Below are 14,437 nucleotides of genomic sequence, written 5' to 3' on the forward strand. Positions count from 1 at the left end.
TTCTTTATTTGAACAGTTTTAGTGACATTGTAATACTACACTCAGCAGTTAGTATACACTTGTATCTAAATATAATTGTATTTTAAATGAAATGAAATGAATTAAAATAAGAGTTGAAGACTAGAAAAATAATTAAAATGGACCATTAAAAGACTGTTCTTATAATCTGAGCTCCTCCTGGTTTCTGTGATATCAACAGTAAAGAGGTATCTGCTCTCAGCAGTTATTAAACTATTTAAAAAGTCCTGAAAACATCTGTTCAGGATAATCTAGACAAAGGATCTGCAACCTTTTTTCGGCCCTTTTGTTCACTAAATTAAACATGTCCACAATACCTGCTACAAATGGGATTCTCAACTACGGTCCAATTTAAGTTTGTTGGAGGGCGCTTTTATGGACAGTAGTGGTGATTTTATAAAACTAAAAATATCTAATGATTTTTAACATTTATTTATATTTTTACATTCTAAGACCAAATAAACAATGAGATTTTTGTAAAGAAGGAAAAAATTATAGTTTTTGCCCAGTTTCTAAAAACTAAAACAATAAACTATGCATTCTTGTGATTTTTTTTATTGTTATTATTATTATTTAGAAAAATTACGTATCCTACTTTTAAGAAATAAAGCATAAAGTGAAAGTGAGTATGTTTTACTCATTGTAATGTTTCTAGTATTCATATATTTGCAAAAAAAAAAAAAAAATACAGGAAAACTGCTAAAACTAGCCGTTTTAGTTGTTATTAAAACAACCAATGAAATTCAATTTTATGTCAGTTTTGGTCAAAGCTTGAAAGAGCCGCTGCAGAGGGAACAAAGAGCCGTAGATTGCAGACCCTGGATATAGGCTGTAGAAGATACATTTATTAACAAACCACTGCTCTCACCAAACTGCACTCATTAACAGTAGTTATGCAAGTTGTAAATCAAAATGCTTGTGGTCCTTAAAAGGTGTTGCAGAACCTTGAGAAAAAAAAAGTGAATAAACCTCATCCACTATATAAAATCTTAGTTTTGATTTATTTATTATAAAGGTATTGCTAAAAAAATCTTACTTCCTGCTTTAAATGTTTTAGAATTATTTCATCATTTTTATATTAAGACTACATTGTGATACAACCCTCCATCTCATCACAGCTGCATTCAAGTGCCCCACATTCTTAAAAAAAAAAATAATACAACAAAGGAGTTTATTTTGGAAAGTTACGCAATCATATTTTGTATGTCTTTTTTTGCCTTTTCTTCCTCAGTCTGAGCAAAACATTCACCTTGAGCTTTAATCTCGTCTTTGCGTCAAGAATTAATATGTACTTTCTGATTGCAATAGAAGCAAAGAAGGCAGATTTTTTTTAATAAGCCATAAAAGGTTTAAAATGAGAATCTGAAAGTGACAAAAGGGATGACAAAGAGAAGCTAATCAGGATAAGGAAGAGGTATCATCATGCTGTCGCCACCTCTTTCATCACCACCCTTTCCTTTTCCCCATTTGGATCATATTTCTCATCATTTCAAAACACAGCAGAAATGTTGAAGCAAAAGTCAGTGGAGCTCTGAATGTTAGAAGATGCATTAGCTTTTTTTTTTTTTCCCTGGGATGAGTCCAGAGGTTTCAATCAATCTATTCACGCCAATAATTTAAAAAGAAATTGAATTATGTTCTGAGCATTCAACCACAGTTACTTAATTGGAACAGGATTAGTTCACATTGATTTCAGTCTGATTAAAGTCCCTAGTTTGTGTTTCCACTTAATCACTGAGCACAGCCGTTGAACCGCCCTTTGCATCCTCCCTTCTCCCCAGCTTCTGCCAATCATTTACAGCCCACGGCAGCTTAGTAAATTTGCATGAAATCACTATCCTTACTAGTCCACATTCATCAGATGTGTTTTGGGCTGTATTTTTATGATTATTATTATTTTATTTTGTCTGACTTGCTTTTGTTTTCTGTATAGTAATGTGTTGCCAAGTCCAGAAAGTTGCCCCCATGATGTTTTGATAGATCACTGCTGTTATTCTGAACAGAGGAGAGCGAAGGAGTCCGAAAAGGAGTCATGAGGAAAAGACGGAGAGATACTGTCTCCAGGGAGAAATAAAGTGAGGACAGGAAGAAACACCAAATATGCATGAGAGGGAACAAGGAGAGTAGAAGTGTGTGAGGGGAAACAAAAATCACAAAGAGGTTCCTTGAGTGATGGTTTTGGAAAGAGAGCAGTGGAGAGAAGATAAGGGAGTGGTTATGAATGGAGAGGCAGATGAAGGTGGAGATGGACTGGAGCTAAAGCCAGGACTGTTTCTAACAGCTTCTACCTTTTAGAACTCTGCTTTTGAAAGGCAAGAGTCTAAAGGTCAAATGAGACCTTTTTGTTATTTTGAGAAGTTTACATGTAAAAATTCAGCTTATTGTTTAAGTGAGGACTTTTACAGTGTAAATAAATCATCATTTATTGGCGTTATAGGCCTAATTTAATTTGATTGAAAATATGTTGCTACAAGTGGCCATTTCCAGTGCATTTCCTCAACTACACTACTATAGATATTTTTTTAAGTGGACATTTTTTTTTCATCTTTGAAAAACATTTCCATCCAGACAAGAAGCTGAAATTCCAGCCGAGACACAAAGAAGGCAACAAAAGAGATCTGTCAGTATATTTAAATATAACTTGTTTTTTTACTTGTCCTTTGTCTGATTCCAAATTTTGTTGACATTTTTGTTTGTCCTTACGCACTTTCTTCATGTCATGAAACTGCTCTGCCTGCTTTACTGACAACCGTCTTAGTCTTACATGAGTGACGATAGTACGGTTTAGGATTCATGCATGACACCAGACAATGGGACTGGTTAAGATTTATTGATAAATTGCTGCTGGTGGAGATCTGGGTCAGGAAACAGGTCCAATCATCACAGACGGGCAAGGGAGGTGCTTCTCTACAGAGCTGAAGATGCTAACATCACATGCTGAGAGAGAGAGCTGCTGTAGAGAGGACGGTTTTTGCAGCACATAGCTTTCAGGAGCGTTCTGGGGCAAAGTCCAGTAGAGAAGGCAGGGGTCAAGAACCGTTGGTCAGAGATCCAAAGACAAATCCAAATTGTGAACTGTGAGTTGTAGTTGTGTTTGTGGAAGGCAGAGTCAGTACCATGGTCAGAGAGCAGAATCCAAATCAAGCAAGGGGCAGGCAAGGCGAAGAATCCAGGAGACAGGTGTGGGGTCAAAACAGGACAGGTAGACGAGACTATGACAGGAACGCTGGACATCTACTTTCATAAAGAGTTTGATAATCTGGCAACGATGGAGTGAAAGCTTGGGCCTTAAATAGGAAGAGCAGGTGCATAAGATGAAGGTTGATTACTGTGGTGAAGCAAAGTGAGCATGGCGGAGGGTGACAGGAGCAGAGCTTGAACATGAGTAGGGGAACAAAAACAGAGCATAGAAAGCAGAAAGCTATATGGCAGGAGGGGCAAAAACGTGATAATGAGCTCAAATCGCAATAGCAAGAAAATAAATAGGCAGTGGGTCGTTTTTATTTAGAAGTTGAAATTTCTGAGTTTCAAGCTGGAAAAATCAACTTGACCACCCTTCTTGAAAAATTTGAGGATTCTCGCGATCTCCAAATGCAAAATCCAATATGGCTGCTATGACTGCTGCATTGTAGCAACGGCTGAAGTGATCAACTTTTTTGTTTTTCTCTTCTCTCTATCATTCATTAAATCAGTCACACATATGACTGTACAGTCTGTGCACATTTTGGAGCAGTGTTTGAATGCTGATGAATGCCTTGTTATCAGCTTGCACTGCTAGTCATAGTTAGTCAGGTGACTAAGCACAAAAATTAAGACATTTCACTTGTTTTCTGACTTGTAACAGACATAGGTCAGATGTTACATCATTCCCAAATCCAGTTTCCAATTTCTGAGGTTATAGACTGACAGAGGGGTGCAGACCATCCCCCTCAACCTGTGTTTAACTCGACTGGTTGGCCACCTCACAAATGGGCCAGTATGGACACTTTGCGCCATTTAAATGCCATACATTTTTGATTTTATCTCACATTTTGAAAATGTTTGTTTGCCAACAGAACTAATAAGATTAAAGTTGTAAAATACAATTAAAGACAACAAAACTTGGGTCAAGATGAGAAAAGCAGGTTTATTCAAAATGACATGTTCTGTGATAAAGTGAGAGGAACTGTTGACCAGTTTGATAGAAAATTGTGAAAGAACACATACTATTTCCATAATCAATTCTAACCATGTGAGTTACACCAGCTGTAGTGAACATTAACAGTGAAAATGTCAACACACATGAGGAGTTACAGAAGGCAGCAATGAGAGGAATTATTTAAGTTATGAACACCCACTGAAAAGGTATAGGGAGGAGAAATATAATAAATGATTTTCATTTTTTTGATTTGTTAAATATTACATTGGTATTCATTTCACTTCTGCTCTCAGTAACAGTTACACAGTCAACCATAATGCACCATATGTTTCCTTTTTTCTTCTCACTGCATTCACACCACAAGCGTTTGTCCTCCCTGCCAAGTTTTCTTCTCGTCTGATTATTTTAACGGCTGTTTGCAAGTTTTTTTGTTTTTTTTAAGTAACCCATAAGCTGATCAAATACAAACTGACAGGTATTTCAAAAATCTGAATTTGCAACAAAAATCAATCATAAAAGGGAGCACATCTCATTTTGTAGCCTCAATGTGTTTCTCTTGCTCTCTGCCAAGTAGCTATCACACTATCTCTGATTATTGGACTTGGTTTTTATCAGCATCAGCAAAATAGAACCGTTTATTTCACTGACTGTTTTCAAATATAGTCTGTCAGTTTCAAAACTGCACAAGGAATAAGCACCTAAGAGGAGCCTCACAAATTATTGCGGTTAAATTTGTTCATTCTCACATTTGATGGTGCAGTTATTCTGCTTTCTATGTTCAGGTATACAATATTTAAAAACATCTATAGAATATATCTGCTTTTAACAGTTTTTATCCTTTTTGTCATACATAACAATAAACTCTTAAATAATCAAGCTTGCATGTCAGACTGTGTCTAGCTGAATCAAAGGAAAATACGTTTTTGATCCTTCAATCTAAAAATACCTGTCCTTCTTGCACATGCGCATTCATTATACACGCACAGCTAAACAGCTGCTTTTTAATAAATAACTATCTGTCATCAGTGTGTGATTCTTACACTGTAGCAATGGGAATTCATTAAGTGTGCCCTTTGGAAGTCTAAGCAACCAGGTAGGGTGCCATCAGCTCCCTATGGCCCTGGAATCGTGCCCCGCATTTCAATTGCAAACACTGTATTTATCCCAGTGCCCTTGCAGAAAAGCACACACTAAATGCTCAAACATCTTCTTTACAGGCTTCTGCCCTATACATTTAAAACATATTTGTTTTTAATCTACACACATGAAGATGAGTTTTGGCAGATCATAGGTTTTCTGAAGAGCAGAAAAAAAATGTCAGATTGAGATTGTGGCAGCAGATGAGTCTGCTTAATCGCACAGAGATTTAGTTATATGTGGATCAGCAGTGTTTCCCCTACCATTATACAAGCAGGGTGCACCACCCATCAACAGAACTGAGCACCCCGCCTACCAAACCAAATTGCACCCCCAACCACCCACCCACCCAGCACTGACATAGAACTAAGCTAGCGGCGCAAAATACAGGCTCTCTAGCTAAAAAGCTAAAGGCAGCACTCACGTTGCCTTTTCCCTCATGCTGAACGCCCCCCGCCCCCACTCAAAAACTGCTAGCACAATCTGCGCTCAGACACGTGTCCGTCCCCCCATCATCAAAAATCATGGATGAGATGAGCACCCTGCCATGGCAAGTTAACTAGGGGAAACACTGGATCAGATTAGTTCGTTTTTTTGTTGATGTTGTTTTAGTTGTTTTGCTACAAGTGGATGAGATTAAAAAGTTCACTTTCATCATTATACCCTTTTATTCTTTTTTCCTTTTATATTGTATGATAATTAAATTCAAGAATTTAGGAGATACTGTAATACTGCTATTAGTCACGGGTTGAATTTAACCTACGTTTCTTGATGGAATTGCTTCTAAATTAAGTTAAGATCTTGTTCAATGTGTTAGCCCACAGATTATGTGTTCACAATGACTCTAGCTGCGAACACACCAAACAATATATCTCAATATCGTTGAAAATGACCGACTTGTAGCTGTTTTTGTGTTTGCTAAGGTCATTTAACATTGGGGGACATCTTGACTCGAGTTGACATCAGTTTTAGATATGTATTCTGTGATTACTGTGTAAGAGTTTTATAAAAATCTGTCCAGTGGTTCAACTATTCTGCTAACAGACAATCACCCACAGCCAATTACATGACTGCCCAACTTTTATGGTAATAGGTGAGAACCCCACAAATTATCAGCTTTTCACAGCCTCTTTCATTGTTTTTCTCATATACTGTATTTTTTGCCATATAAGTTGCATCTTTTTGCATAAATTTATAAGTCCTGCGACTTATACACCGAAGCCACTAATATACGTTTTTTTCCCCATATTTATAACCCAATTTTTGCCTGAGATCTGACGATTTCATTCATTATGACATGGAAAATATTGAACACTACCATTTTCAGCCCCTAGAGGGCCCTAAAGCAATATGGCAAGCCAATTGTCTCATTAATAGATAAAAGTGGATATTAATGAGATACTTGAAGATACCATACCAAACCACCTTCGTCTCCTCTGAAACTCCTGGAGCAAATGTCAAATCAGCTGCATTTTGCCGCGCCGCCCAGGTGAAATGCAGCTGACTTGACCATTAAAGTGCATTTATTAAAGAAAAGTTAAACTGACACGCAACTTTACTATAATGTCGAACAAACAATCTTGTTAAATTCTTGTTAAAGTCCTCCCATGCATGCTCCTGTGACCGTCATTTGGCAGCCAATCGATTTTTGGCACAACACAGGCCCATGTTTCCGGGTGGTCAGCGGTGACACGTAATAGATGCAACCTATATGGCAAAGCAACTTATTTATGCGTTTTTTTTTTCACTTTATTAGACATTTTTGAACTGATGCAACGTATACGGCGGCAAGTATGGTAATTTATATCGGTTTGTTCGTGCGCATCAAACAGTCAGACAGCAATCTGCAAATGTGACTTTCCATCCTTAATGATCATGCATATTTTTGTGCTGTCTGCTGCTTGATAGGGAATCCCACATAGCGTCTGAGTTGACGTTCTTGGAGCTCATGCTCCACAAATTCATCCGGCGTTCAAAATAAGCATCAATATAAGATCTGCTGCTGTGAAAATGTAACAAAGCATGGAGATAATCGCTACTGAAGTTTTGAATAATGGCTCTGTGGAACACAACTGTAAAACAACCGTGTGGAGATTGTGCATCATGCTGGCCATACAGGAAGCCAGCTGGTGCTGACGCTGACATGATGCGGGCGTACCCAGAGCGTGAAAGGGTTAATGCAGCGAGGCCACAGGCTGATCCTCCATCCATCCTTGGCTGCCAAAACATCAAAGGATCCTTCGAAAGAGTCAGAATCGCAATCTCCTTCAGTTCAACCTCTGCATAACTTCCCCTCCCCCTGCATTCTGGTTCTCAGGTCAAACATACCCTCATATTTAACATTTCACATACCCCACTTATTGAGATTCTTTATTTCCATATCACACTTGAGCATGAGAAGGTTTTCTAAGGAGGAATTTTTTTTTCTGTTTTTTGTTCAGTTTATATCAATTTCCTCTCATTCTGTTTTATGCTCCTAATTCACCTTCTCGGCTTTGTCTGTCATCTACATTGCGCCTCTGAGTTCTACTTATTATAGATAGATCAGTCACATTCACTCCAGAATATTAATTGAGCGTAGATGAATAATTTAAAATGCGTGGTTCAATTAGGATTCAGGGCTGCAGTTCACAGGACATTTCCTCATATGAAGTATTTAAACTACTAAAATAATATAATACAGCTTTTTTTTTTTTTTTTTTTTTTGTACGTTCATACGGTTTTGTTCAGTTTGGCTGCTCAGTTTCATAAAGAGAATAAAAATTGTTATGCAAAAGTTGTATCAGTGTGACAGCAGCATGTCTAATGTAATTTACGCTCATCGCTTGATTAAATACTCGTTTAAGAATGCTCATGTCGATCCATTTTAGAACAAACTAGACTTCCTATCTTCTCATCTTTCTGTTTTTATACCTGTGTTTAAGTGACGTGTTTAAGTGTTTACATGCGTGTGTTCTCATCAACAGAGTGTGAAATTAAAATTCACCCTGCAAGGCTGACAGAAAAGAGTGGAAATGGTACTGGAGACGTTAAATATCTTGTTTTAGCTAAACGGTTGTCTTCTTTTTGTCCATTTGAACAGTTTGATCTGAACATAGTGTCATCAGTGCAGGTAATATTAGTATCACTATAGATTTTAATTCCACATTATTCTTTTTTTTTTGTTGTTTTCATTTTACCTCAGTCCATATTAAATCAGCTATGGCCCAGAGAAGACAGTAGCATTTCTGAATTCTATCTGCATTTGTTGACAGTACAGCTAACTGAGTTTACAGATAATAGTTTGTGGGTGTTCTCCTAAGCACTCCTCATGCACTGATGTTTGGTTAAAAAACTGAACAGTTTTTATTGCAGTGCTGCCGAAGAGCCTAAAGATCTCAGAGATTCAAGATGGATTTCAAACTTATTCTTTCCAAAAAGAGATTTCTCCAGATTGTCAAAACATTTAGATTATATTTGTCATGAATTAGTTTGCTGTGGCGACCCCTGAAGAAGAGAGCGGCCGTAAGAAGAAAAAAAGTTTACTTTGCTTTATTGAGAATAAACTATGGGTTTACAGTAGTCCCTCGCTACTTCGTGGTTCGTTTATCGCAGACTCGCTCTATCGCAGTTTTTCAATTGAAGATTAGACATGACACCCAATTGGCTGATTGATGGATGAACCGCACGATTGGCATAGAATTTTTATTTACAATAAATTATTTTAAATAATTTAGCACCTGTTGCACATGTGTGCAGAAAAAGCTTCCTCCTGCACCGTTGTGCAGCCCATACTGGAGGATAAACTTTTTGCTGCAGCTGTTCAGCTGTTCTCCGTGCAGAGTTGAGAAGTGGGCGTGGCCAAGAGTGCTCTTTGAGGCAGGGAGCTGAAATCATGACATTCTGTGCTCTTTTGGAGCGTTTAGAGTTTAGAAACATTTAGAATATTGCAAGAGTGTGGGAAGTGTTTAAAACGCCTTTTTATATACAAATATATATCTATATATATATATGTATAGACTACTACTTACTACTTGTAATACTATTCCTACTTCGCGATTTTTCACTTATCAACTTATCGTGGGTCTACAGGGTATGGATCCCCCATGATCAGTGGTGGAGAAAATACTCAAACACTGTACTTAAGTAAAAGTACAAATAAACAGACAAAAATGTACTCTAGTAAAAGTAGAAGTACCATATTGACATTTTTACTTAAGTAAAAGTAAATAAGTACTTGCTTTAAAAATACTAAGTATTAAAAGTAAAAGTACTTCCTGAATGTATTACATAATGTAATGGTCTACATATCACTAAGTCTGCATACCATATCTATATTTTCTGTAATATATTAATAGTGTTGTTCCATTTTAATGAAAAATGCTGCAGATTATACATGTTTTTATTGTGTTTACTCTGTGACACAGTTCACACTTGGACTTGTGATTCTGTGCATCAGAATTTCAGGGATGACCTGTAGAGTTAAATGCCATTAATCAAAATAAGAAAGAGGAATGATTATACCTTTGAAAGTTTTTTATTTAACACAAAGCAAAACCAATGTGTCATTTTAACTGCAGTAAACACATTTAAGTCAAAGTTGTCTGCCTGAAAAAAGGAGCATTAGACACAACTAACAAAGGAACAGGCTCTGATCATTTCCACTGATATGTCAACTCCAGTTTGTCTTCAACTCTATTTAAAATACTGTCTATTCAACCTTGTAATGGGTCAATATTGAACAATATTTTAACTTCCTGACACCATTTTTAAAACTTGGACCCGAGTGTCGAGACATTTGGAGACACCTCTTGTCTCCTAACATCCCATGAACGGACACATTTTAATATTGCAGCAAGAATTTCTTGTTCAAGTTCAGAAGAAGTTGTTTTCAAATATTTTTGAGTCCAGTCTGGCTCTTTTGGGAGAGAGACGCTGTCCTGTTGTACTGAGCAGTCTTTCAATAAGGCCATGGGTGGAGCATATCTTCTGGGTGACTCTCTTGCGGTGGAATACATTTTGGTTGGGTTAGCGGTGCTGCAGGTGCACCCAGCTCAGTGACATATATATTAGAATATATGTCATTGGCCCAGCTCTTCTTGAAGGTGGGCCTAATGTTACCTGCCCACTTTGCAGTGATTCACTGGACCAGCTCCCCTCTCACCATTGGTTACTTTCAAAGTAACAAACAAATCAAAAAGCCGCAACATGAATGTAACTTGTAATGCAACGCATTATAGAAATGTAGTGTAGTAGAAAGTACAGATACTTGATGTAAAATGTAGTGGAGTAAAAGTATAAAGTACCCACATTTAACTCTACTTAAGTAAAGTACAGATACATGAAAAATGTACTTAAGTACAGTAACGAAGTATTTGACTTAGTTACATCCCACCACTGCACATGATAAACGAGGTACTACTGTATCAGATTAATAAATTCTTGCATTCTGTTTTTATTTACATTTTACACAGCGTCCTAGTGTAGGGTTGTATAAAACATATATCTTTGTCTCCAAAGAGAGACCTGTAGTATTAATGACCTCCATTTGACCTCCGTGCGTGTGTGTGTGTGGGGGGGGGGTTAAGTGGTGGAGGATGTTTGCATGTGCAGCCTCTTCCATTTCCACCTGGCGTGAGTTGGACAGATCACCATCTGCTCCGTGCCCCCATGCTGAATATGTGCCACCTTCTCCTCATCATAACAGAAGCTTTCAAGAGGTCTAGTTTAATAAAAAGCATTATATTAAGTATGATTTTTATAGGTTTGTGATTTGATTGATTTTAGTGGCTACAAGGAATGAAGCTTTGTTCTGAAGCTCAATGATAGCTGATTCAGGATAAAAAGAGTCACGATGGTCTGGTCACTTTTGCTTTTTAGCAATAAAAAGTCATTGCGCTAAGACAAAAAACATTTTTCCTCTTTTTTAAACACCTCTAGGACTTGATGTGCAGCATTTAAATAAGCTCAAATAGGCTTAAAATGAATTCTCCCCATCCCCTCCCTCCTTTCTTTCTGTTCGGTGCTTCCCAGAAGGCGGGGTTTTGGGATCAAACTCAACATGTTGGTGCTGTGATTTTCACAGCCAAACAAAACGGGGCTTAGCTGATTATGCACACACATTTTAATGTCTTTAATCCAACCAGTCTGGTCCGTGTTTTCTTCTTCGGTCAACTTAAAAGCAGAAATAGTTGTATGCATCTCTCTGTCTCTCTCTCTCTCTCTTTGGAAGATTTATGCATTGCAGCATCCCCAAGCATTTCAGCAGTAATGAAACAGTGCACTCTGAAGTGAGTGCAGAGGGGGAGAAAGAGCAGAAAGCAACAGCACAGCGTGAGCAAATGACACATGGACCAGCACATTAGCCACCGGGGAACCATATGCATGTTTGATGTGTTGGGATGAATTCCGAACCATTGAATGTGTCTTTATTTGATTAAAGGTGGAGAAATGTGCACACACAGACGAGGAGGAGTGTGGAATTGAGTGCAGGGGAAGAAAGATGCCAAAGATGAAAACATAAAACAGGTGGGTCACACTCTGAAAGCATGCTTTCCACTGGAACATTATATTGCTACAGCACTTCGCAAAATACCCTTGGCTGCAACTTTGTACACAGGTCGGTGGCAGCTTACAGCATAGGGTTTGTATAAATACAGCAGTGACAGGCAACATACATAATATCAACTCCGTTGAGTCGATGCACCCATGACCTTTTGAGTGGAGTCTTCTGTGCAGCAGTCATAAACTCACAATTCACCTTTAGTGGAAATACATCAGTCAAGGTTGACAGAGTGCCATCAGTGGCAGAAGAAATGAGACTCAGAGACACAAAGTTATCACCCAGAGCAATGACGAGGGTGACTTGAAGAGGAAAGGAGGATAATGGAATGATCCAGGAATGGAATGGAAGGATGAAAGGGGCATTTAAAAAAGGATAAAATGTTTTTTTCATGTTTGTGTAATGATACTCATGACAGAACAGATAGAAGTGGAGGGATTTACAGTTAAAAATGTTTTTTTTATGCTTAATGGCAAGTAAAAGTGCTGAACATGTTTTATCTGCCAGATGTAAGCTTTAGCGCTCTTGTGACGTTAACACAGACAGAAGAGAGGGTCATGGATTTAGAGCGACATTACTAAAAACATTAATATTTGCCTAATCTGACACCAAAAATGCTGTTTTTCGGCTTTGACGTTCTGATAGATGCCAGTGATCCATTCAGTTTACTGATGTCAGTTTGTTTCTAAAAATAGAAAAGTGGAAAAATCAATGAAAGAAAAAAATAATAATTGAGCCAAGTTCTGATATTTGCATCTTTAGACTTTACACCATGTACTCGATTTCATGCCAAATGTCTTGTGCGCCAAAGTATTTTGCTTCTGTGTCTAGGTCACAGCACAAATATATTTTTCTTTTAAGCATATCTAGCTGGAAAAGTGGCAAGAACTACAAGAAAGCTAAATATTGCTTTGTATTGTCTGTGATCTTCTTTTTGTATGTGATGATTGGGTCCCGCTTCATGGTCTCCTTCAGTATGTAGTGGTGTCAGACAGTAGTGTGGATATTTTGTCATGATGCCATCTGTCAGTCAATCCAGTAGGCTGGACAGGCAACTGGACAGGCAACTGGCCAGTCAGCGATCACAATTTGTCCCTAAGTTAAACCATTTGTGGTCATAGAAATTTCATGAAAAATCATCAGAAAAATGATTTAAACATTGTCAGTGGGGAACATGTTATTCAGACAGCATGATCCTGAACATTTAGAGGGTAGAATACAGTTTATTCCCTTTCCAAAACTTAAACGGAGTTTAAAACATTTTTAAAAAATGGATAAATGCCAGAGGCAGAACTCATGAGCTGCTGACTATGACAGTGATAAACGGGAACTACCACATGTTCGTCTGTACGAAGGTAACTGCAGGTAAATCCTCCATTTTTTTGTCATAACTACATGGTTAAATTAAAGGTTGATGCTTAATGATAGTTGTGCTTTGTTTTGTGTGTTTTGTATGTAGATATATGATGCAACTTTAGATTGTTTGTTATGATCTGTTAACATGACACCGGTTTTTCACAGTGTTTAAAAGGTTTTGTAATGTAAAATTTGCTCTCAATACATACTGATTTCCACTATAAATTCCTGTCATGTGTAGCACTGCAGCATGAAAACATCTTCTGCAGTAACCATTTTAAGTTATTAGTAGCTTTGAATTATATTTTTGTTTTTTTGCCTATTTTTTTTGCTTTAATGTTAGCTGATAAGACAGAAATGCCTCACTAAATGCCTCAAGTAATGCCGGGAGCTTCACTACCCCCGCCATTACAGTTATCTTTGTTTGTTTGTCCGAGGTTAGCTCACCCTGGGTTGCATTTCCACGAGAGTGGAATGATCTTATAGTTTGCGTAATGTCAGTTTTTCCAAAAGAATATTTCTTACATCTAGATGCACCCACAGAACAAAATGCAAGTTGGTACCTCCCTAATTCTTTGAGTTATTGCGCTCAAAACATGACAGCCCTGCTTTTTTTTCTTCAATGGAGGACTATGGGCTTATCTTACACCCATATCACAGAACCATTATTCTGATCCTAAATAAATTTATATTGCTTTATTTACTATCCTATACATAAATATGAACAGTGCAAACCTACTTTTAAAAGTTTTTCTATTACAAATTAAGAACTGTCATATCTCATTCACTGGCATATTGATTATTTTGTGTTGGCACAAAACAGCTGTATCCACTTGCATCCTATATATCTTTTTACTAACACAGATGTGTCCAGAGGTGGATTTGAATCAAGTAGACAGACTGTAAAAAAAATGGCACACACCTGCTGTTATGAGGTCTTACAATCAACACCACATGTCACGACAATAACCCAACCATGACGGTAAAGTAAACTCTGCAGACAACTAGAAAATCAATCAAGAAACCACTTTTGTTAGAAGTGCAGTAGAACAGGTGCTTGTGCCTTACACCAGGAAATGCTTACTTTGCTTGTCTTCTCACTGAGACAATAAATGTGGAAGTTTCATGATAAAAATATTTCAGTATAGGTTTCTAGAGTGTTGTGTAAAATGTTTAAAGCAACGGTACTAAATGGGTAGAATATAATTAGTAAGTTCACATTATGCTGACACATCTGGATGAATATT

At 37.5% G+C, this 14,437-nt stretch overlaps 1 long non-coding RNA gene across 1 annotated transcript in view; it reads left to right on the forward strand.

Annotated features, from left to right (window-relative positions):
* Window positions 1-14,437, forward strand: part of LOC119426357 — a 59,591-nt gene that overhangs the window by 33,915 nt on the left and 11,239 nt on the right. Inside the window, exon 2 of the long non-coding RNA XR_005187617.1 lies at window positions 11,715-11,800. This is a non-coding gene — a long non-coding RNA (uncharacterized LOC119426357). The remainder of the gene's footprint in view (window positions 1-11,714; window positions 11,801-14,437) is intronic.

This window comes from Nematolebias whitei, chromosome 20 (genome assembly GCF_014905685.2).
Source record: "Nematolebias whitei isolate Nwh7 chromosome 20, NemWhi1, whole genome shotgun sequence".
In the NCBI taxonomy this organism is placed as follows: Eukaryota; Metazoa; Chordata; class Actinopteri; order Cyprinodontiformes; family Rivulidae; genus Nematolebias; species Nematolebias whitei.